This window comes from Gambusia affinis, linkage group LG12 (assembly GCF_019740435.1).
Source record: "Gambusia affinis linkage group LG12, SWU_Gaff_1.0, whole genome shotgun sequence".
NCBI lineage: Eukaryota > Metazoa > Chordata > Actinopteri > Cyprinodontiformes > Poeciliidae > Gambusia > Gambusia affinis.
In genome coordinates, this window is record NC_057879.1 from 9078293 (window position 1) to 9100430 (window position 22138).

Sequence of the window (22138 nt, forward strand, 5' to 3'; positions counted from 1 at the left end):
TTGTCTTTTCAGGATGCGCATTTGTTGCAAGGTGGCATGGTGGTATTTTGATAAGCAGTCATGCTTACATGAGCAAAAGTCCATGATCAGATTGAAATGTATTCGGATGAAATAATCTGAATGCACACAACATTAATTAATTTGATTATGATGTGCTCCAGGCTTTTTTTCAGAATAGAAACACTGACGTGCAGAGTTGTAAAATTTCCGTATCAAAAAAGCCACAGAAGAAGTTGTACTTCCGTCTGTACTCAAGATAAAAACAACCACACGCAATGTGTTTGTTTCATTCCCTCCAAGTGCCCAGAATGGACCCGGCGACGGCTTATAACAATGGTTCAGATGTTACTGCTCTCCCTAATTGAGCCACACGGAAAGCAAAACATGCCGTTGATCTTCAGGCTTTAGAGGATGAGAGAGCGGGAGGAAATAAACACCCTTCAGAGTTTCGACTATAACAAACCAGATTGCTTCCCTGACAAGGCGTCTGGCCACTGAAGGCGAGTATATGTCACAGTGACATAGAGTATACATGCACTGCCAGGTCAGTTTGCCACAATCAAATTGACACAATCAGAACGAGCTTTCACATGCACTCCGTTCGGACGATCAATCAGTATGCCACTCCTCTCATTTGGACTACAGTTTCATTCCAAAGGAGCTGAATGAAGTCAGAATATTCTGATGATTGGTGCTTTTACACCACACATTTTTATTCTGATTGGCTGTTTACTCCAGTTATTTATGTCCATGTAAACGTGCCTAGTGTTGTGTTTCTACAACAAGACTGCAACTTGTTGTAGAAACAAGTTGGTGGTGTTAAGAGTAAATGCCTTGCGACAAACTGAGGATTTCGGTAGAGGTGAGAGTGCATATTCATGATTGATGAGTCATATCATGACTAGTTGGAAAAGGTGCCATCCTTGTTGAACATATACAACGTACCTCACTAAGAACTTCATATTTCTGTCAAACATACTTTAAGGCCCTTTAGTGTTTTGGGTTTCAAACGTATTACTTTACATTCACCCAGCAGCCAGCTATTGCTATTTGGGCTGTATGTCACTGTCCAGAATTACTTAAGGCAATATACAATTGTTTTTGGCTTCTTTCACATCAATGCAGGAATGTTTTTTTTATTATTTTTATTATCTTCTATGAAGATAAATGTAACCTTGTATGAACAGAAGGGAATAGGTGGCTTACTATGGAGACAAATCTGCATAACTAACTGCTGCACAGACAGAGGAGGCATGGGATGCGGTGTGCTTGGAGATGGAGGCAGTGCTGCTATTAGCCAAGTATGATTTAGAGTTGGCCTGCAGTAGCAATATACCACTACTTTTCCTGCTAATGTAGGAATAATTTAACTCCTTTCCTTCTAAATTCACTTGCATTTTTGATGAAACTGTTTTTGTTGATATCAGGTTTAGCTTGGAAATTGTCATTTGAATATAGCACTAAGAAGCATTTGCATTTAGGTATTTAGTATAAAAATTTGACATGTCAGACGTTATTGAACGTAACAACTCGTCTTCATAATGGAGGCAAAGTGGTTTCAATAAGATCATTGGTGTGTGTAGAATCTCAATCAACATGCATTATTACATTTCAACTTTTTGTTTTTTGGTTTAAGGTGAACTTGGAAGGTTGTCTTTAGTGGTTAAGCTGTTCGCACACACACACACACACACACACGCCCACGCACACACCCACGCGCACACCCGCACACACACGCACACACACACACACACACACACACACACACACACACACACCTGTAAATGAGGGCTCCTGGTCATTTGCTCCTCTGTGAATTCATGTCCCCATTTTGTACATAGACAAAACTAATGTGTACTACTTCCATTGTGTACCTGTGAAACAGTGTGCTTACATCCCTATATCCTCCAATCAGGAGGAGATTACGCTAGAAGTCAGCCACTCAAAGCAATTGGCTAGGTCACATTAGATGGGTAACGTTCTAATTAATTTGAACAATATACTGAATTTGACTCTAATGTTTAATACATCAGATCAAATTGACTTGAAGCTGTTTGTGCAATTGGACTGACAGTGTTTCTGTATAAAAACTGCGTGTTTTTTTTCTCTTTTCTTATCTTCTTGAGATTGTAAAGTGTTGTTTTGGCTTCGTGAACTATTACACAGGGATGTTTTTTTGTTATTGATTTCAACCTTACAAACACAAAAGGTCCTCACTGGTAACGTTGGATTTTCTTTTACTGGAGGTAGTTTAAAACGTGGTGAGAACACCGTGTGGTGAAAAGTCCTTGAAAAAGTCCTCGAACTCTAGATTACTGTGGATAAAAGCATTTACCATATGAATATAAAGTCAAAACAGGTAATAAATGTTATAGGGAGGTGATTTAATCTAATTTAATTATAGCATAACAAGGTCAGAAATGCCTCGGGGCAAATGTGTTTAAATCAAATTGTGCTCAATATGCTGCTGCTGTATTTAAGACCTTATCTTGGACCCATTACGCTTGGAAATCATTGTTCTTTTTCTTACTCGCAGTAACAGAAGTCATTCCAACTTTGTGGCATTGCTTTCAACTTGGCAACATGAACTGATCCTGCAGACAGAAGTGATGTGCCAGCTTCGCTGAATAGCTTTAACGGGATTGGAGCCTTGCCTTAACAGTGACGCACTAAGCCCGTCAAGGTCACCAACAGCATCACATAAAAGCAGACATCAGGCCTTAATGAAGTCATACATCACGTTTAACATGTGGTTAAATTAGAGAATTCGTGGAGATTATACGGATTATATTATCCACATGCATTCTTTATCTGAGCTCTGATGGTCCGCAGGCTGCCTGATTGTTAGTTGTAAGGGAATTTTCCGATATTGACAGGATTGAGAGAGATGATAGTAAAGGACATGTGATGGGAATAAATGGGTTTGCCCTGTTCGGCGTACGCAGGCAACAGCAGGGACAGATTTAGCTGTAAAAGGTCCGTCCAATGATTTTTCTTTGTGTGTTTACCTAATATGGGTTCATGAGCATGAGCATGTGCTTGGGAATTTTTACTGTGATTGATAGAGAGGCTGAGACTCCTCTAATAGATGAAGTTATCAAAGCAGAATCCATCCTGCTGCATGTAGTGGTATTTAGCCTATCCATTCATCCATTCATCCATCCATTCCGCTTTATCCAGGGTCGGGTCGCGGGGGTAGCAGCTTCAGAAGGGAGGCCCAGACTTCCCATCTCCCCAGCCAGTATTTATCCTACTAGCAATGAAATAGTGAAGCTTGTGACTTAATTTTTCTTATAAGGACACGATGTGATTTTTATTTTTATTTTTTCAGAAGGTCTATTAAAAAATCAATGTGTTTTATTGCTTTTCTGGTCACATTACCCTTTTGGTCACTTTCTTTTTTTTTTTCCCTGTGAATGTTTTTTTTTTATCCTTGAATATAAAAGTTGGTGCGCGAGAGTTTTGATGTGTAAATCTGTATTTTTTTTACCCCATGTAATTTCACTGCAATATTAATATTGTCCAACGTTTAGAGGCACAAATGAATCACATCTGACTCTGCTTGCAGAGAGCCCCGGCTTATCTGGGGGTCATCTCACAATCACTATTTAATGTCTAACTCTGAAGCCGGCATTGATATCAGCAGCAGATAAAGTGGAATTCCTTGATTGCCTTGGTCAAAGAGGCTTCGGTCGCCGAGAAAATGATTTATTGGACAAGGGGCAGTCGGTTGAGATCAAGCGAGATCGACGAGCCTCCGACTCACTCTCGGGCTAAGAAAAAGCTGCCGCTCGCCCAATCACTCGCAACAGCGGGGCCCTTGTCACCACGGTCGCTGCTTTTTAATTGGCAGTCAGCAGACAGAAAGTGGTGCGAGGAGGTAGAGGGGAAAGAGAGGACTGAAAGGGGGGGCTGACAGGTCAACAGAGAGCTCAGATTGCAGCCCATTACTCAGGGAGAAGATAGGAAGGGTCGGCTCGAGTGGATAGTCAGCGCAGCACTGATTGTGCTACTCAGAAAAAAAAGTTTCTGCCGGAGCGCACGAAAATGACTCCACGGCGATCTCTTTGTGACCAAAAAAAAAAAAAAAGATGTGGGGCAAGACCGAATAATAAGAGCAGAAGGGAAAGTCGACAAAATTTGCTCTCGAGATCGAAAGCACTGCCATGCTAAATACTGCTGGCTGAGAATGAGAAAATAAAGCCTGTATATTAACCCTCCCTTCCAGTGTTTTCGTTTTAATAACTCGCAGGCCAAACTGCCATGCGGCACAGAATTACAGCTTGCGAGATAATTGGAAAAACACCAGAATGTGAATGCTTGGGTAGCAGAGGAACTGGCATTATTCATGAGGTGTTGTCCGAGTAGTGTTACAAAGAGGGATGAGGCTGTTAAAATAAAAGCTGACCTCGGAGTAAACGGTCATCATAATCCGGTATGGGTTGATAAACATGTATCCTAAAGAATCGCTAGTTATGCATTAGCGAATTGAAAGCCTTCTTGGATAAGATTTGTAGCTTGACAAGTGCTACTTTGTCCAGAACGGGTCAACAAATCCAGAAGTGGTCAGATGAAAATAGATTTTTATTCCATGAAAGTACTAAATTAATATGTGCTAATCTCCTGATAAAGTTGTGGAGAAACAGACTTGTAAATCAGCACATGGTGTGATTTTAGTTTTGCATTATTGAGAAAACAAAATTTTGCTAAAAAAATGGCTTTCTTTAAGTCAACGAAGACAAATTTCCATGCAGTTTGTTATTGAGACTGACTGCTGGTCTCAGTAGAAACGACGCCGCCACATCTCTGTTATTCAGCAGGTCCAAAGTCCAAGATAATTAATTATAGCAAAGTGAAAGGATAGTTTGACAAATCCATGATCTTTGGCAAAAGGTTGTGGATTGTTTTGTGAACAATTCATGACCTGTGTGGATTTTATGACCAAATCCATAGTATTATTATTTATCTTATTGTTATTAATGTCAGTGTAATGCTCAAATGTGTAAATTTGGCCATGGGAGTTTTAGGAGCAGACTGGACCTTCATGGTGATCAAACTGTACTCCAACCAATTTTATAGCTTTTGAAACAGAAAAGCTGTTTTACAGCACCATCACTGCACTTCCACCACTATGTTATATATATATATATATATATATATATATATATATATATATATATATATATATATATTTTATAGCACAACAGAAGATATCATATATATATATATATATATATATATATATATATATATATATATATATTATTTTTTACCAGCTCTAAAAGCAATTTTGTCTTTTATATATTATATTTTCCCAGAAATCTCCTACATCAAGATGTTTTGGGAAAACTTTGTGTTCTTTTTGGTCAGCAGTGTGTTTTTGTTTTTGTCTTGGAATCGAACCATGGATGCCATATCGCCTAATCTTTCCACTTGCTGGATGACCAATACTGCGACCTTAACTGTTTCAGTGCTTTAGATATTGTTCTGAGTTCTCATAGTCCCTCCTGGATGAGTTATCAATGCACTCTTGGAGTGAATGAGCTATCCCAGACACTCAGAGATGATCCATCGCTGTTCCATATATTGTTTGTTTGTGGATAATGACTCTCCCTGTGGTTTGTTAGAGAATTAAAACCTGAGAAATGGCTTTTTGCCCCCGTTCAGACAGATACATGTCAATTAATTTTTCCTCTTGTGTGCTAGAATTTCTGAACATCGGTGTGTGATGTGTTTTGATTTAGGCTGAAGTTGTCTCAGTTGGCAAACAACTGAATATATATTTATATCTATCTATCTATCTATCTATCTATCTATCTATCTATCTATCTATCTATCTATCTATCTATCTATCTATCTATCTATCTATCTATCTATCTATCTATCTATCTATCTATCTATCTATCTATCTATCTATCTATATATATATATATATATATATATATATATATATATATATATATACAGTTGTGTTCGAAATAATAGCAGTGCCTTTAGAAAAATGAGTAAATGTCAAAATTCTTCAAAGAAATTGTACTTTAATGAACACAGATACATTGGGGACACAGTACATTCTATTCCAAAGCAAAACAATTGCGCAAAGTCATCAAAACTTAAATAATAATAATAATATTTCAAATAAAGTAAGAAATGGCATGTTCAAAAGAATAGCAGTGTTGCCATCTTTCCTTGGAAACTCAAAAATGTACTGTACAAACAAAGAAATTCTTGATAAGTGAACCTAGCTGAGTATCCTAAACTAATATTTTGTTGCAAAACCACGGTTTCCGATGACTGCTTCACATCTGTGGTGCATGGAGTCAACCAACTTCTGGCATCGTTCCACAGGTATTGCAGCCCAGGATAATTGCACTGTATTCCACAATTCCTCAGCGTTTCTTGGTTTTGCCTCATGCACTGCACTTTTTATGTCAGCCCACAAGTTTTCAATGGGATTAAGGTCCGGGATTGTGCTGGCCACTCCATCAGTTGAATCTTGTTCATCTGGAACCATGCTTTTGCTCGCTTGCTGGTGTGTTTGGGGTCATTATCCTGTTGAAAGGTCCACCTCAAAGGCATTTCCTCCTCAGCATATGGCAGCATGACCTCTTCCAGGATCCTGATGTACTGGAACTGATCCATGATCCCTTGTATGCGGTGAATCGGACCAACACCATAGTATGAAAAACATCCCCATATCATGATGCTTGCACCACCATGCTTAATGGTCTTCAGTGAGTACTGTGGCTTGAATTCTGTGTTTGCAGGGCGTCTGACATACTGCCTGTGACCCTTAGACCCAAAAAGAACAATCTTGCTTTCATCTGTCCACAAGATATTATGCCATTTCTTTTCAGGCCAGTCAATGTGCTCTTTGGCAAATTGTAAACGCTTCTGCACATGTCTTTTTCTCAGCAGTGGGACTTTGCGGGGGCTTCTTGCTGGAAGGTTAACCTCAGTAAGACGTCTTCTGATTGTCACAGTACTCACTGTCAACTGAAGGTCTTGCTTGATCCTCTTGGATCCCATCATTGGCTGAGTCTTCGCCAGTTTGGCTATTCTTCTGTCCATTCGAGGGGTTGTCTTTCTTTTTCTTCCTCGTTTTTCAGTTTTTTGCTCCCATTTCAGGGCATTTGAGATCATTTTAGCTGAACAGCCAATGATTTTCTGCACCTCTTTGTATGTTTTCCCTTCTTTAATCAATTTTTTTATTAGGAAACGCTCATCTTCAGAACAGTGTCTTGAACGACCCATTTTCATTGTTTTTTCAGGAGAAATGCACAGCCAGCATGCCAGTTGTCTTGATCCTTAAATACGGATCACCTGTTAACACCCTTTTTTCCCAGAATACCCTCCCTAATTGATGCCCTCTCTAATTGAACTCACCACTGCTATTTTTTTGAACACACCCTTTTCAGTTAATCATTCAATTTCACAGAATCCACAGTATGCATGGCTGTCCTGTTGGGTTTGTTGGTTTTCTATACCTTTATTTTACCCCCCAGAAACTTATCTGGGGTATAGAGTTTGAAATGTTAATAAAACCAGTGATTTTCTTGCTGCTGTTGAGGCACTGCTATTATTTCGAACACAACTGTATATATATATATAGATATAGATAGATATATATAGATATCTCTCTCTCTCTCTATATATATCTATCTATATCTATATCTATATATATCTATATATCTATAGATAGATAGATATCTTTATATATATATTAGCCTGCGTGGATGTATTTTATTTTACAATCCCAATAGTGGAAATAAAAGGTAAATGGCCGGTACTTGTGTAGCGCTTTATTGAGCCTAGAAAACCTGAAAGCACTACTGCATCGTAGCCACATCTGCTCTGGGGCAGCTTGAAGGCAGTGAAGCTACCATGCACAGGCACCGCTAGGTCTGACTACCACCAGGTGAGGTGAAAGAACACAATAAGTGAGAGACGAAAAGCAGAGGTTTGAACCATCAACCCACTTCTTATAGGACAAACTCCTACCTCCTGAACCAGGCTACTATATTAAAGATTGCCAGGTTATATACATTCTGTATGAAGTAAATTTAGCACAACAGAAGATATCATATTTCCATTAAATCATTTACCCTTGAAAGTTGGTCATTTAAATAATAAAACACAAATTAGATCACTCGGATCTAACTTGTTGACTCCTTCAGTGTAGCTTCCTTTTATTTTGCCTTGTTATGGTGCCTAAATAATTGAAAATATTTTCGGAGGAGACATTTAAAGTTTCAAATTATCTGGAATATTGACTTCAGGGCTGTTATACCGCTCACAGTCTTACCTTTATATAATAGTTGTATGCTGAATCTAGTGCTGCAAAAGATTTTGTTTTGATATCCAGTCTGCTTGGTTTTCACGCGGCACACTGACTGAGCTTGAGGAGTGTAAGAAAGGACAGCAGAGGAATTAGGGAAAAAGATTGAGATTTATTACTCATGGTTAATTAAAATCTCCGGAAACTAACGGTAAGAAAATTGAAAAGTTCCTTATAGATGACATTTTTCACCCGTGGCCGGTTTTAGAGAAGAGGGAAGCAGACTATGACCATCTGGTGACATCCTGCATGCAAAAATGAGTTTATTTTTTAGAGGTAGTGGCAAAATCTGATGTGTTTGAAGTATGCCTCTCACGATCACTCTGAAGAACTTGGTCTTGTTGCACGTCTTTTTGTTTTTGCAAGACCAACCCAAAACAATGAGGCAAAAAGAAGAAAACAATATTGTGCTGTAATACTTCCATACACACCTTATCAGTTAATTGAAAGGCTTTTGCATTCAGACTCAACAGCTGATTTATGCAAAAGGAAATTGAGACGTTCTGAAGATCATTTTGAAGCTGAGTAATGTTTTGTTTTGTTTTGTTTTGTTTTTTTCTCCCACACTGTTAAAACACAGTTCTTGTCATAGTTCATTTGGGGACTCAAATTATTCTAGTAAGAAATCTGATTCCAATCATCAGTATTAAAACTTCACAACGAAAAACTGGAACTTAACTGGTTAGTTGATGGAGATGTATATGTTTTGGCAGCAGTTGTTGTTCTAAGATAATTGAACTGTTCTTTTTATCTATGAATCAAATAAAATGTGAATTCATTGGATAGATATTTTCTCTCGTCAGGAATGAAAAATGCTTGATATTTCTTTTCCTGAATAAAATTAGAATTGAGGTTTTTTTTCATTTGGCTGTCAGTCACTTGTTTAGTTTTCAAACCAAAGCTCCTGCTTCACAGCAGCCTTCGTTCATCAGAGACGAAATGGATTTGTGCTCCTCCATATCATACAGAAAGAGGGATTTTTGACCACTCATTTCTGATAATCCAGATATATTTTATGCTCTCGTCTCCTCATCTCACCCCAGTTTCTTTTCCAGAATTTGGGTTTTTGCATAATAAAGAAGGCTGTTTGTGTCCGGCGAACCCAATTTCTCTGTTGATTGGCTTTATGTTTTGGACTGTTATCAGTAACCATAAAACAATTAAGAGAGGAAAAAAATTTAATCTTTCTTCATTGTCCTTCAAATTGAGCATTAAATGTGCTTGGTCTCTTGGAAAAACTGTGCAGGTGTAGAATTTAAGTTAACTTAAATGTTGCAAGAAGATCTCTAGGGGATTCGGTTCTAATATCCGGCAGAGTTCCAGGTGATGCATTACACTTTTACTGAAATTCAAGACATCTTACGAAGGAAAATCGATTAAAATGTGAGTAGAGCTGGTGAGGCTGTCCTAGGAAGTTGTAACAATTGGATAGGCAGCTTTCAACATGCATTAGAACATATCATGGACCCCTGCTGTTTCTGTGTTTCTGTCTTTGCCACTGCACGTCAGGATGGATGTGTGTCATGGGTCTTTATCTGGCTTGGGTTCACTGACCTTTTCTTGCTCTGTTACCATCAGGGATTACCTATTGATCAAAGCCTACAGCTATACGTGGTAAAATGTAACTGCACTGTTCTTCATTTCTAAACTTCCTGAATCTGGACTTGTTAATCAAAATTCTCCAGGCCTTCAAATTAGGTGCATTTGTTCAGTGTCGAGCACGAAACAAGAAAATTACATAAATCGAGCCAAAAACTACATAAAAACAAAGGAACGGTGCTTTGAAAAAGATTCCAAATGTTATGGTGGTACATACCAGTCAGGTCCTGTACTGGTGGCTAATGAACTGATCACCGATGTGAGCATCTCTATAATAAAGTAGTTTTGGCAGCTTGCTACTTTGGAGCATTCACTTGAGTGTTACACAGCATCAAAGCGGAAGACATCAGCAGTAATCTGAAGGATGTAGTTATTGCTGCCCATTCTGAAATTGGTCTTAGAACCATTTCAAGAGAAGAAATGTCCATTATTCTACAGTGAGAGATGTTTTTCACAAATGGAATAAAAAAAAAAAAAAAAGCTCTCCAATGGAGTGGATATACCAGAAAGTTCAGCCCGAGGTCACGCCATGCAATATCACACAAAATATTACAAAAACACAACAGTGAGGTCTCAAACTGTATAGCCTGTGAGATTGTTTTATAGTTAGCTTTATAATAGTGGGAGTAGGTCTGAAGGTAAACAAGCACAAGAACAAAGCTTATGTGCAACACTATCCTGTTTGACATGACAGAAATTTTTAGGTGTTTTGGCTTTACAGCCCAAAATTGTAGTATTTTCATTAAACAAAAATGTTTCTGATAGGAAATGATACTGAAATCTAATGATAGAAAAACTGTGTAAAAGCAATGTAAAGTCAGAAATGAAATATATTTTTTCTTTATGTTTTATTGACAAATTAAATTTTAAAAATAGTCATATATTTCTCAATAAGAATAAATGGAAAAAAATGTTTTTTTGCCATAACAGTAATAAAATCCTTCTATTAATTTCTGACCAGCCCTTTGTCTGCTTCCACTTGCAGTTTGGCATCTAAGTTGCAGACATGAGCCTCCGTCACTGACCTGAAGACAACATGTCAGCACAAATAACTTATGACATCCAAGTTCATAAGGTGATGGCTTCTGACTTTGGCTTTTCTTTCAGCCAAAAGACCCAGCAGTAACTTAAGTTAACCAGCAATTGTTCTGGATAGTAAAGTATGATTAAGTCATGTGAAATAGTTCATGCGCCTGTTTGAACTTATTTCAAATTGGGGGATGAACTGAATCAAAATTCTATTCATAATCATACTATTGGAAGACTATGAATGTATTTATTTCTCTTTAGACTTTAGACGACTGTACGTGTCTGTAGATGTGTGTAGTAGGAACATTTATTATACAGACAAGAGCACCCCGTTGGCAAAGCAAAGGCAAAATCCGGGGCACAGTAAGGACGTTTGCCTCTCCTTGACTAAGGTAATGAGCATATTAAATATGAAAATGGGTGTGCACGTCTCCTTGACCAGGTTGATAGGTGTATCGGCTCTCAGAAGGTTTTAAAGTTGATGAGAAGGGTTGAAGTGTGCAATTTGACCAATGGACTGAAGAATGGTCCTTAGAGGAGTCAAAAACACCCACCCACACACTTTCTCCGCACTAAGACACAAAAGTAGGAGTGTGTTAATGAAGACCCGAAGCGGTGATTGATGGGGAACGCGTCCCCATCCCTTATTTATGTTTTTCAAGTCATTTCCTCTTATTGAGCAGCTAATCTTTAGTCAATCATTGGCTTCCTTCAAGGAGGAGAAGTCAGTATTCATAATCATGAATCGTGTGATTGTTATTGCTTTTGTCAAGGAGTTTACAATATTTGGAGCCCAGGTTTCTCGACTGCCCTCATTGATACATCAGTCTTTACTGTCAGTCTTCCCAACAAAATATTGAGCCAAGTATCTGCAATTACGGCTTCCAGTGTGGTGTTATCCGTTTCCTACACTCCGACAGCTGAAACTGCAGTCCTTCCTTGCTCTTTTGAAGTTTCTCTCTTGCCCTTTTCATTACTGTTGAAACACAAACATAGTTTAGCTTGTAGCCTTTGAAGGAGTGGAAACACTGTCCTGCACAAGTGTTTGTGTGCTAAATGTTTACGTAGAGCTAATTAAAAATTCTGTCACATTTTTGAGGAGGAAAACAAATGAAATCTTTAACAAAAGGAAATGTTAGTGGACTATTTGTGAGTGTGAACATGATGCCGCAGTAGCCACAGCATCTGCACACAAAAAGAATACGCTCCACACTAAACACCATATAAATCTCTTTTAGTACCATTCAATTTTAATTTGGCTTTGATGCAATTGTTTTTGCCATTGAGCTTTTAAGCTCCTGATTCATAGCACACCATCACATGGAGCTACATCAATAACGGCAACAGCAGCAATATATATGATATGTTTGGATTGCATTTCGCATTCTCATGATGGTTGAGCACAAATTGCCTATAAGAAAAAACAATTTTACTTATGTTTTTTTTTGTTGTTGTTACATAATATATGCATATTTGTGTGTCTTGAAACAGCCTCCAATGTAGACTAGTGTTTTGAGAGGCTTTATACAATCTGAAATTGAGCCAATTTAGATTCATTCAGAAAACCAGACTTATCAAATATTTCCTAAATGTCTAGAATGTTGAAATAAGAAAATTCTTGATATTCAAGTCTGGAAGAACATCGAAAGTCTGAAATTGAAACTTTTTGGAAGCCATGTTTATGCAAAGCATTCAATAATCCAATCATACTAATGTACAGCATGATAATCTGTTTGTGAAACTAATTTTTCATTGTATTTTGTTTTAGTCACTTACCCTTCTATCAGAAATGTATATAGGGAAACAGAAATTACTTAAAAAATCTCAGCCCTTGCTTAGTATCGAGGATTAAATGTGGAATTTTTGCAGAAAGACTTTAGAAGAGTGTGCAAGGTCGAAATACCTCCTATAGGAGGCACTTTATATGCTTTTAGCATCTAACGTTCTGGCAATGCTAAAAAAAAAAGAACCTTTTAGGTTTTATTAAAATTGGACATATCCAATATGTGTTGGAAATGACTAAAATTAACTGCAAGAAAAATGTCTATAGTTGAATTGGAGCTCCTCTTGGTGTACTAATTTCCTGAGGCAGACAGAAATATAGCGTGCCACAGAGAGAGTGTTTGAAACACTTCCTGCATGATGGAAATAGTACATTAGGATCCACTTCCGCAGCAACTTTGAAGGAAGATTTTGACAAGATGCAACTACCAGCCATGCATTTTTAACAACGTTACAAACCTGTCAGACATCATGCGAAAGGTTAAGGTGAGCATATCGTCACTATGCAGGCACACATTGTGTTTTACAGAATAAATACTTCTCTGCAAGATGTGCTACATTAAAGATTTCAGGTTGATGAATAGTCCACTAAGAGCAACCCCTAGGCCCTGACATGTAGAGGAGATTTATGCAAGCTAGAAACAGAGGTCTGATTTGCTGATGTGGAGAACGAATGCAAAAACACTTTGGGTGGTTTACTGTTTACAGCTTTAGACGTGTAATGACCCTTTTAATTCTCAAGGCCTCTGCACCTATAATGCTTGCTCTTAAGCAAGTAAGTGGAAAATGAGTGGAATATTGAATATTTCAGTTCAATTGTTTTTTTTTGTTGTTGTTTTTTTTCAGAACCATAAACCTTGGGGCACATTTTAATGAACATTTTATGTCTCCCTATATTTACATATAGTGATGCATAATTGTGAAATTGAATAAAATCGAAATAAAAGCCTAAAAATTGTCAAATGTATATAAATATTTTTTAAGTCCCTCTGAATTAATAATTTGGACAACTGCCCTTACGTGCAATTTCAGCTGTACTTCTTTTGGAGTATGTCTCAACCATCTCCACACTTTTTCTGTGCAAAATAGTTAAAGTTTGATCAGATTGGGTGGACGATTTGAAACTTCAAGCTTCGCTGTAAACTGTTGGTGCAGTTTTCTGGCTGATTGCAGATTACTGATCTTTAAGAAGCCTGATCTGTCAATGCTGTTTTTTGTTTTTGTTTTTGTCTGAAATGATGCTAAATATGGCAAGAAACTCCCTTGCCATATTGACAACAGTGGGGTGACTATTGTTAAATGCAAACCTGTCATGACAGCAGACAAGATGGTATTTATTTATTTGCTCTAAAAGTATTTCTGGCCACTGTCTCATTTTTACCCTAAGTGGCCTCTGTGTCACAGTTTTAGTGGAGTGTAAAGAATTAATCCTAATGTCTCGAGGTTATCTGGATTGTCATTCACCCTTTGATCAGGGTGATCAGAGAAAAATGATCAGAGAAAAAAAAAAAAATTGCATTTTGCGATAATTAATTTGACTCTTATCACTTACGCCACTGTGGATCTGCTCTTTGTCTCAAGCTGTACTTCTGTCAGTACATTTTTATCCGCTGCCATCTTTCACAGCAAACACGCAGACAGAAACAGATTCCCTGATTCCTCCCCATCTTCCTGTCTCTCTTGCTTTCAGTCACTCGGACACTTTTCACCAACCTCTCTTTGCACTCTCGCCTTTCTCTCACCATCTTTCCTCTGTCTCCCTGCATGGGATGTGGCTCACAGACCGTGAGTCTGTTTTGACGGCCTTGCATTCTGCCAGCGGCATGTCAACTTCATTGTTACCCCCCATCCATCACTGCCTGCTGCGGCACCTATATGCATTAAATATCAAGCCTTGTGGAAGGGGGACGAGTCACACAATATGCTCTCTTGGCAGGTCTTAAGGGGAATCTTTCCCCGTCTGATGATTAAGCTCAGTTCCCATTCTCTTATGAGGCTAGAACAGTTGTCGAAGGGGAGAGAAGCAGCTCCAGGAAAAGGGTTTATTATTTCCCTAATGTAAAAGCATCATGGGAGAGTTTGAATATTGTATTAAAGCATAGTCACTCCAATACACTTTTGCTGTTTTTGGGGACGTTAGAGGAGGTAATAAGAAAAGCACAGACTTTCATCAGATTAGCAGCACTGCAACGCTAATGACACTTCTCAGGCAAAGGTTGCAACTCTCAGCAGAAGCATTGTGCATGCAACTGAAAACAAATATTAACATGCACTGCATGAATACAGAACTTTTTTTCCCCCCCGTCTTTGTTTGGCATAAAATCTGATGAAAATTGTGCTATTCACCAGAATAATAAAACATTACTTTAGGTATCGATCTATCTCTTTCTTCTAAGTCTGAAGTTGACCTACATGTCTTTAGTATGTGGTAAAATTGCCTTTTAAAGTGTATGACTTGAGTCATACACTTTACTACTGCCTTTGGCAGTAGTTTGCTGCACATAGCTCAGTGGTGGACCAGGTGCACCATATGCACAGGCTGCAGTCATTATCGCTGTTGTCCTCAGTGTGATTTCCGGCCCCGGGTCATTCTCTGCTTGTCTACTCCTTCGCTCTCTGCCCTTCTTCCTGTCCAGCTCCTAATGAATAAAGGTCACTAGTGCTGCAAAAAGGAACATCTTGCTGGGTTTTTGGCCCATTCTTACTGGTAGAACTGGTTTTGGAGGCCACCTTGCTCACGCACATGTTTTTAACTGATCCCACAAATATTCCATGACACTGAGATGAGAGCTTTAGGACAGTAACTCTGAAGCATGGATTTGATATGTTGTCAAGTCATCTTAACTTGGTTTTGGGTCTTTGTCTTAAGTGCTGGGAATGGAGTAAGTGAGATGTTGCTTTGACATATTCACATACTGGTCTTTGCTCTTGAGTGCCAGGGCCTCCTGAAGCAAAACAGCTTCCCCACTTGTTGCTGTTACTCTTGTACTTTGCAGTTGGAAGGGTGATTTCTGCCTTTCAGCCTTATAAATGAATCCCTCCCCAACACACCTGAATCAAATAACGAAATCCTGGCATCAACATGTCATTCAGCTCTGCAGAGGCCTGGTAGAAAGGCATTCATTTGATTCAAATGTGTTGGAGAAGGGATGCATGTGAAAGTTTCAGAAAAGTGGCTTTCAAGTCGTCGACGTGGCTACCACGGAGGTACAGTAGTTTTGTTGTAAAGACTCTTAAGCAGCTTCAGCAAACATTATTTCGAGGTCGCAGTACTTTGTTCTTCGGCTGATGAGCACATTAAGCTGATTATACTTACACAGAGATGTTTGAGTAGGAAATTGTGGCACTTTCAGGCATATGGAAACTGTATGAAAACGGATGAGCCAGCCTTATGGAGGTCCAATATTAGTTTTCCTATATCCTGCCTGACTCTTTTTCATGAAGAAAAAGAAAGAAAGCATTGAAAGAAAAAGAAAGCATTGTATGTGAGGTGTTGCTTTAAAACATATGCACAGCTGTGCCTCCAGTTAGCTTAAATGTTGTGAACTAAACTCAGGCTTAAAGCATAACTTTGCAATGTGGGTTCTTCCAAGCTGTTTAAAGGTACAGTAGTCATTCTGTAAGGTAACGTCTGAATTTGAAAAAATAAATAAAATATAATCACTACAGTTATAATTTGGGGTAAATTTTGGTAATCCCAGTTTACCGAAAACTGAAATGGTTTAGGTAAGTGTGTGGGGAAAAAAAAACTCTTTTTTTTTTTTATTATGTATGTAAAAATCTGGTTTCAGCTGTATATCTTTAAAGTGGCAGGCAAAAAAATAAATTGTGATGATGACATTCCTGAAACAGCATCTGATGCATTCCCACACTTGAATGATACAGACAGCTTGGCTTTATAATAGAGCTTTCAAGTTCTGATTGGATCTGTGCACGTTCAGGCTTACGCAACAGTTAGCTAAACCGTTGACACTTCTGCAAATTTCTCCCGCTGTTTTGCTTTAACATTTTGATTTTAAGAAAGTCGCTTTTTTCACCACTTGCAAATATGACCGTGGCATCTTTGACGGTTTCATGCGACACATTTAGTGGTTTGGAAACGTCCCAGGGTCATAAAGTAATACCTCGGGGGTTGATGTCAGCTGTCAAGCTGAAGAGAAGAAAATAAAAGGGGCTTTATGAGGCACAACCTCCATCGTGGCAGCTGTGGAGAAATTGCTAGTTCACAAAATGTGAGCAGCTGTTGCTCAGCAGATGTAGTAATTCTGTTTGCACTACTTTTGCTACTTAAACTTAAATACTTTTTTTTTTTCTTTCATCTCTGCTAATTATAGGTTGACTGCGAGCTGGCAGTAGCAGCTTCATTTGAAGCTGTCGCAGCTCTAAGCTACACAAATGCTCAATTGATGGCGTAGGTGCTTGTGCCATGACGGCCAGAGCGCATGAATATTCTGATCCGGACCCATCCTCAGTCACAGTGTCAGTCCTTTCATTTCTTCTGTAATTAAACTATGATGGCTGATGTAAATGTAGAGCTCCACATTGCTAGAGTATATATGTGGTTTTATTGCAATCTGATGGCATCCTTACAATTGATCATTTCAATTGGCAAAACAGAGCTACAGGCTGATGCCTCTATCAGGCACATTAGCGATTGGGCTTCATTTGAGTAAACTTAGAGTGAGGTTTAGTGGGATCTGGTTAACCCTCCACCTTTATCTGCCATAAGGAGAAATGTTCTCCACTTATAACTTAGGTTGCCCTTCCAGGTTGTCACAGACTTTTTTTGACATCTCGAAAAATTTTGCTATTTGACAAATGCAATGTAAAAGAAACAAAAAAAACACATGGATTTTATTGAAACCATTTAAGTAAGAGCAACATTCTTTAAAGGTAATGGACAATAATTTTCTTTTGATTAGTTAATTACCTACAAGTTAATCATGTAAGATGTGGAGTGCATTTCTCAGTGAATTAGTTCAACACATAAATGGCAGTGAATAAAAAAAATTTGTAATTTACAATCAACCAGAGAGGCACTTTTCTTCTCTGGTTGGATTTCTTTTGAAAACAGTGTGTTGCTAACGTGGGAGTGATTCTTTGTTTGTCCTCGCAACGTTGTGGAAGTTCTTGCACACAACTTGCAACACTTTCCAGCATGGATTTGTTATGTTGCATTGATTTCCTAAACAATTTTTTTACTCAAAATGAGTACAGTTGCTAATGCATCGAGTGGGTTTGCAAAAAAGGTTTCAATATTATCCCATAGCCATCATAACAACTGAGCACAACAGAGCAGAACGCTGGCCAGTGGAAGAAAAAAATATCGATCTCCGAATCCATAAACGCATTTAATAGACATGTTCATTAGTTATGCACACATTAGCCAGTCCACGCATTCAAATATAATATCTATGATTCATGTAGGAAATTAAGTGAATTGAGATTTTCAAAGAAGTTCAAGGTTATTGTGTGGACGGCTGCAGGGATGCTGTTCACATTAGTTATGAGGTACAATGGGTAACCAGAACAAACCGGAAATGAAACCTTTTGTTCATGCAACTACACTGAACACATCTTAGGTAACGTTTCACTAATGAAAGACAAGACAATCCACTGTGCAACTGCTTTGAAGCAATCCAGCTGACTGGTCAGTGAGATCATAAATATAGGACTCACAAAAACAAAATAAAGGAGTAAAAACTCAGCCCTTTCTCTCCTAATTTGACTGCCAGTGGAAATGGATTTATTGTGCTGATGCAATCAGTCTATAAATTTCTGGGACAGATATTTGGAAAATGTTACTAAAAGGAAATAAAGAAAGTAAGGTAATATTATTGCAACATATCATGTCTGTGAACTGACCCGCCACTTTTTTAGCTGCTCCAAGTGAAGTTCTAAAGAAAATATTACAGGTACCTCACCACATTCATCACACATGCTGGTGTTTAAACTCTCGGGCTTACGATGAATGAGCCGCAAAAGAACAAATATGTTGTGAGCAGCAGCTGGTATCAGAAATGAATGGGCCGACTGGTTTTAGACGAATAAAAAATGTAGATCCAGCTTTGTGGAATACCGTCACCACGACACACTGATGCGTTGATTTGTGCCGATGAACTGTAGCATTACAAGGCCACGCTGCTGTCAGCTTAAACAGAAAATCGGGGCTACGATTTGCACATGTTCACCAAAGACAATGACACATTGGGAAAACAAAAAAAGAAGTCTTCTGGTCTCCTGAATCTTGATTTCAGCTACAACCGTTCTCTGGTCTTGTCAGGATTTGACATTTGTGACATAAAAGCTTGGATCCATCCAGCTTTGTTTCAACATTTTAGACGGGTTGTGTTTACCAGAGTCCAACCAGCTGGGTGTACCTAATAAAGTGGCTAGTTAGTGTATAGTATGCTAAGAGGTAAAGAATTTTTTTTTATAAAATAGGTCTTTCTTTCTTTCTTTCTTCCTTAGACAATGAAGGTGCAAACATGGTTTAATTTCTGTTCCACCAAAGCGAATTAAATCCTTTTGGACCTCACAGGGCTGTATGCAAAGAAACATATAAAACGTGTGTGCGTGTGTGTGTGTGTGTGTGTGTGTGTGTGTGTTGGGGGGGGACATCAGAGGTTTCATTCTGTTATCCTCCCACTGGTGTGACGTGTTCACTTTGGAGACTGTCTTGCGAGATAGATCACCAGCTTGTCTGACAGTTCAAGGAGTTCAAATATTTGACACTCGAGTCAAACGTTTTCTTCAGGTCTGTCACCGAGGTGCAGCTCTGAAGAGATTTGTCATTCTTAGTCCTTGTCAGACAGACACAGGCCGTGAATGGGGGGCTTTTCTCAGACACGCTGCTTGGGAAACAATGTAGCTCTGTAGCTGTGCATGTAGTCAGCAGCCGCGTTTTCTTTTTTGATACAGCTTAACAGCTCCCCTACTGGCAAGCCTGATTGTAGCAAACCCGGGTTATCCAAGAATCCATGTAATTGGAAAACATAGCTGTTCTAACTTTGTATGAAATTTAATTAACTCCTGAATGGATTTTGTTATCACATCATGCTTGGTATTGACAGCAAAATCCCCTTACTGCAGGTGTGCTATTGTTTTCAGTTAAATGTTTTTTGCAATCTAATGTCATTTAAGACCTTAGTTCCTTCAAACGCTCTTTGGAGATTTGGGATTGTTTTGCTGTACGTATAATTTAGTTTTCTTGTTAGAAGAAATTGAAAAATTGGATTTTTTTTCACACAAAATGAGTAAGAGAAGGGATCGTGTTGCCACTAGAATAAATAGCAATTCATCTATCAAAATGTATTTATATGGCTTTGCCAAGTAACTTGAGATGGCATTTATTGTGAAATGGCACTATGTAAATAAACTGAATTGAATTTATTTGAGGAAGTTATTAGCCACTGACAGTGGACACAATCTTTAGGGCAGCATTAATCAGAAATTAAGAATATTTGATGGATGCTCGCTTTCTTTTTCGCCTTCCTTCTTCTTGCGGTAGAATATACCAGCAAATGCAGCCCTAAGATGTTTGAAGTCCATTCTTGTGCAGCCCAGCAGCGCTGTATCCCTGTAATGATGTAGCTGAAACCTCTCCCGCTGACATGTCCTCCTGACTTTTTCCTTTCTATTCACCTGTGCTGCACTCTCTCTGTCTGTGCTCTTCACTTTCTCTCCTCATGCCTCCTCATCTATCATCTTCCTTTTTTCTGCCACCTTCTTTCCCCCCCTCTTGTTTGCTCCTTTCCTGTCGCTCCCTTCTCTGTACCCTGTCACCTCTATTTTAGCATGGCTTAGCTGTGGCCTCCGAGCCTTCATTACCCCGTTGTTGTGCAGCGCGTACTCCTTTGGACCTGGCGTCACTTGGGGATTAACGCTATCTCCGTCTTTGTCAGTGCCTTATCTATTTTCTGGACTCTTGAAATAAAGCCCTACCAGATGTGTGATGTACTTTAGATTAGCGGAGGCAGAAGGCAGGTATGGAAATCCTATGCTGATTAGATGCCCTTCTTCAGTCTGAGGGAGATGAATATAAACCGTTGCCAAGAATCTGAGAGATCCATTGGTGCACTTTAAGTCTTAAGTCCTGGGAATGGAGTAAGGTTTGATATTTTGCTTTTCATTACTTCAGGTATTCATCTGTGAGGCATCAGTACCGGCTAGTGATTGGAACTGTCCAGTTTTCCCACAATTAGCTCTACATGTTTGTTGGCTGGTTAAATATCGGAGAATCAGTTTACTTCAAAAGTGAAATTTCTTCTTTTTTTTTCTTTTTTTAACGCTCAAAAATTTTCAACAAACGACACACAGGGTTAACCATGTTTAGAATGGTGACACTGAGATGACACTAGTTGTTTTATTTCTCTAATAGTGAGCTTTGGAGTGCGTATTTGTTTATTTATTTTACCACTCTTATCAGATGTCTAACAGTGTGTGGTGGTGCGCGGTAGTGTAGAACAAGTGTCAAGGAAGGTGGTAGTCAGACAGCATCAGCAGACATTTCACATTTCTTCTCAGTGGATTTTTGTCAATGACATCTTCATTTCTGCCTGTTTTCTTAAGGAAAATGATGCAGACTTGTCTTCCAGTTTTTGATCTCAAAGCTCCCAGGTGTCAAAAATCCTTCTGGTGTTACACAGAACGGAAACACACCATCAGCCTTTATTGCTAGAAAGGCTAATGAACAATCGAACAACACAGTCTATCCAGGGATGAAGCTATTAATCTGATTCGCAAACTCCACCACAAAAACCAGATGGTTTACAAAATAAAACACTTCATACAGCGCAAATGATTACTATAGGAGAAGAAATAACAGTATCCAAAATAGAAAACCATTTCACTCCCCATTCCTCACAACACACACAAACACACACGCAGCCAATCTCCACCTGTCTGCATTGAAGTCACTGTTTGGATTCGAACTGCAAAGTTACATTCCACAAATTTCATTCACTTCTTTCCAGATTTATTTCTCACTTCCTTCCCTTTTTGAAGATAATACGAGCATATATGGTGACACAATTTGATACTTGTTTTTCTGTTGTTCATGATAGCAAAAGCAGCTACAGAAGACAGTCTGATGGAAAGAAGAAGACATGAGGAGGGGGGAATAAAAGAAGCAGAGAGGGAGAGAGGCGACAAAAGTGTTCAGCATCTAAACTGAGGGCTCAACACATCAGGCATTTGAAACACACAAAAATCGTGTCTTTGCGCATATTTTTCACAGACAGCAAGGATAAGTGGTTATGTGTTTCTATTTTCCCTTTCAAAAACTTCAGTTTTCTCTTTTTCTGGGCCATGTGACTCATCTGCCTGCCTTCCTCCATGCACAGGCAGACATCTGCCTGGTTAGGATTAGGCACAAAGCGAACTGCGATC

At 38.7% G+C, this 22138-nt stretch overlaps 1 protein-coding gene across 3 annotated transcripts in view; it reads left to right on the plus strand.

The window, feature by feature from the left end:
- brinp2 (bone morphogenetic protein/retinoic acid inducible neural-specific 2) overlaps positions 1–22138 on the plus strand; it is a 190794-nt gene that overhangs the window by 12609 nt on the left and 156047 nt on the right. The window contains exon 1 of one of the 3 annotated variants that reach the window (XM_044133143.1): positions 15862–15955. The exons of the other annotated variants lie outside the window; for them this stretch is intronic. The gene's annotated coding sequence lies outside the window, so the exon portion shown is untranslated. Of the gene's footprint in view, positions 1–15861; positions 15956–22138 lie in introns of those variants that run through there. 3 annotated transcript variants of the gene reach the window in all.